General features: G+C 39.9%; 1 protein-coding gene across 1 annotated transcript in view; it reads left to right on the top strand.

Moving 5' to 3' along the window:
• Window positions 1-77: 77 nt before the first annotated feature.
• The window catches only part of B4galt5 (beta-1,4-galactosyltransferase 5), a 71,758-nt gene continuing 68,121 nt past the window's right edge, over window positions 78-3,714 (top strand). The window contains exon 1 of the mRNA XM_015479453.2: window positions 78-394. The gene's annotated coding sequence lies outside the window, so the exon portion shown is untranslated. The remainder of the gene's footprint in view (window positions 395-3,714) is intronic.

Raw genomic sequence — 3,714 nt, 5'->3', positions numbered from 1 at the left:
CCCTGCGCGCCCCCGGCCCCCGAGTCCGAGCCCGGGGAAGGGGGGTATCCGCGCCCTCCTTTCTTCCACTCGCCCGCTCCTAGCCTTGCGGGTGGGGAGGAGGCGGCTCCTCGTGTCAGCCGGTGCCTGCTTTGGGGACCGAGGGGAAGTTTGAATTGGCCCCAGAGGAGGGACTGTGACTAGGGCCTCCGGGAGCCGCTGCCAGGTGGAAGTGGGGGGAGCGTGGCGAAGACAGGGAAGGGGACTGGTTCTTCTCAGAGGCTCGTCCTCTAAGGAAGACAGCCCCGAGGAGCGCACCCCGCCCGCACGCACTGTGAGAACCGAGCCGACGGAGGACAGAGGACATCCAGGTCAAATCTGGATCCCAGCCCCTGCCCGGGATGACCTTGGGCAGGTGACCGAGCCTCAGCTTTTCTCCTCTGTAAAATGGGGGTACGGACCCCAACCCATAAAGATTTAAGGGTGGAAGTAGATAAATGCTTTTTAAAGCTATTATCACTATACCTGGTACATGAGAGTTTTCAAAATAAGTAAAAACATTGATTATGTGTAAGTTTCAGAAAAGAAGGGAGTAGGTGGAAGATTTAAGGAACGTCTTTACCTGCCTTGGCATCACCATGGAACTCAGATAAAACCTCAGTGTTGGGCGAAAAATGAGCAGAAGATGCTGTTGGGGGGTGAGGCAAGGACAGTAAATTCTGCTGAAAAATTCTGATTATTTGGGTGTCAGAGATGATGGTTTAGCTATAGGGAAAACGCCTTTTAGTATTGTACTAGTAACGAGTGCCATTGTCTGTTGACTGCCAGTACTGAATTGGCAGAACAGAGAAATTTCCAGATAGAGCAGGAGATTCTCTCCTGATTATTTAAAAAAGCATATTTTCCCTTGATGGTTAATATTGATGTTTGGTACTGTGAACTGGATCTGGGAAGCTGGAACAGGCAGCATCAGATTACCCTAACCATTTATTTACCCAGTGTCTTAGGGAAATGCATCCCTCTAGGGAAGGAGAATATGTGGCTTGTTGGCACTGAATGATTAGATGGTAAAAAGATAGGGATTCTGGCAGAACAAGAATAGATGACTAATTAGTGGAATTAATTGAGAAAATAATTCATTAGCATACTGGATATTAGATTTCTTAAAAGTGGATCCGAAGTGATGGGTTTGGACCCAGAGGCAGTTGTAGAGCCATTCTCCCCCTCCTTTTGTGAAAGTGACAGGTATTTCTGGTCTAGTTCCATAAGTCAGCTGTATCTAAAGGGGAAACTATGTCCCATGGAGGAGATAATCACCCTTTTGATTGGAAAGGTTTGGAGCCAAATTCTTCTACAGAGTTGAAAATTAGGATTAATCAGGATTCCCCAATGGTAGACTTTTGGTCCATGGAACTATGCTTAAAAAGCCATATATTGTATGACTGAAAGATGTAAAGCACTTCAATTTTCATCAGTGTCTCCTTGGATCTAAGTGTTTGCAAAGGCTGATCTACTTAGTTTTTGGTTCTGTTAGTGGGAAAGAGGAACAGTAAAAAGGATGTGGAGGAGTCCTGGTCTTTACACAACAACTGTTAGGTTTAGCTGTTTGTCTTGCCTTGTTAATAATGAACTTAATTTTCCAAATGTCTAGCTTTGGACTGTGGAGAGGCAGATGCTCCTAAAAGGTTAAGGCAGCCTGAAGGAATACATGTGCCTTGGGATATGAAGACCTTATTTGAGACAGTTATTAAAATGAGCTTAGAAAATATATTAGTTTGAACCACATGAAATTCTGTTTTGTAGGTCAAAACAGTGTATTAACTGTTTCATATAGTTTGGTCTGAAAAATTTGCAGTTAAGGACACATCTGTTTTCTGGCACAATGGAAAGTGGCAGACTCCTGTTTCCTCCTAGGTTTAATTTTTTTCCCGTCCTTGCTCTTGATTTATTTTGTATAACTTGTGGCCATGTGCTCAAGGGCAAAGAGAAATTATCACTCCACTAGTACAACTATATTCAGAAATAGGTAGACTTGAATTTGGAATGAAAAAAATCATGTTTTTTTTTTTAAGTTATTTGTGTTTAATACCACCTAGACAAAATTTCAGCCTAACTATTAACTTAGTAATTTTTAGATGATTGTAGTTCTTAACATTGTTGATCCATAATCAAAAGCAAATGAAAATTTTCTTGGACTTGAGAGTTTTCTGTGAAATGGGGGTAATGATACCAACTGACCTAGAAAATTAGGTACATGGGAAATTCCTGAATGTGACCATAGTGTGTTTGCAACAAATCCAAAGTACTCTAATATTCCTATCCAATCCAGTGAGTATTTTAAAAATATGGTTACGCTGGATGTTATGTTTTTAATTCAGAGGTAGTGTTTTAGGGCTATGGTTGTAGCTCAGTGGCAGAGTGCTAGCCTAGCATGCGCGAGGCACTGGGTTCGATCCTCAGCACCACATAAAAATATATAAATGTTTTTTTAAAAAAAGAAATAGTGTTTTATATCAGCACTGTAGGAGAAATCAAAAGGATGGGCAGAAAGTATGAGAAAAGTGGTGGATTTGAAAAGGGAAGAGGAAGGTGATAAGATCATGAACATGTATGGCATCTGTCCTCATCGCTAACATCTGTTTCACCTGCAGGATTGAGGTATCCCTTTTCCTTTCAGGACTCTGAAGAGAACTTTGAACATATTAATGGCCCTTTAACTTAAAAAGAAATCTAAGGGCTCAGAGTACTTCTAATGTTCTAGCTTGATCCGGTCTTTTAAAAGATAACAGAAGTGAGCTATTTACAAATATACATAAAAGTGCTGATTTTAAAACATGGTAGGGACTTTATGGTGCCATCATGGCAAGGTACAGGTTCTTGACCTCTGCACATTGTTAACACAGCAGCCAGTACTGTGTGGTTAAGGGTAGTAGTTTGTACATTAATGGAATTTTGTTAATTAAAGTTCTGTTCTGCCATTTAAACTACTTTTCTCTTGTTCTTTGATTGCTGAAAAAAGGAAATGAATGATTTTCTTTTTTTTTTTTCTTTTTTTGGCTTGCTTAGTTTCAAGAAAAGTTTGATTTATGGCTAGCTTTTAGAAGGCAGGAACAAGGACTCTAATTTCACCTGACTTGATCAAATGACCTTGAGCAAGTCACTTGACTTCTGTGATCTGATACTTCAAAAAAAACAAAATGAAGCTATTTGAAAAACTAGATAGAACTGCATCTTAATAGAGTTTTTAGTCAGCTTTGAAAAACATTCCTCAATAGAGCTAGGGAAATGTTTTAGTATGTAGAAGGTTGATGATTTGTGTACGTGCTATACAAATATTGGACCTAAGGTTTTAGAGAAGATACGCGTTTTATATAATCAAATGTCATTTTTTTTTTCTAATAATCACTAAAATTTTTCAGATTTCCTCCAGTCAAGTATATCATGAAACAGACTTTTTTTGTTTTTTTCTTGACACCAACATACCCTTTGAACACCAGGTACTTAATGCCTGGGCTTTTCTCGAATGAAATGTGTATGGGGAAATGTGGGTTATTTCATTTTAGAAAATTAAAAGGGGCTGGGGATGTGGCTCAAGCGGTAGCGCGCTCGCCTGGCATGCGTGCGGCCCGGGTTCGATCCTCAGCACCACATACAAACAAATATGTTGTGTCCGCCGAGAACTAAAAAATAAATATTAAAAAAAAAAAAAAAAAAAAAAAAAAAAAAAAAAAAAAA

The sequence above is a fragment of the Marmota marmota genome, unplaced genomic scaffold (genome assembly GCF_001458135.2).
Source record: "Marmota marmota marmota unplaced genomic scaffold, marMar, whole genome shotgun sequence".
NCBI classification, from domain to species: domain Eukaryota; kingdom Metazoa; phylum Chordata; class Mammalia; order Rodentia; family Sciuridae; genus Marmota; species Marmota marmota.
The sequence above is the reverse complement of the archived record's forward strand: the minus strand, read 5'-3'. Positions and strand labels throughout refer to the sequence as shown.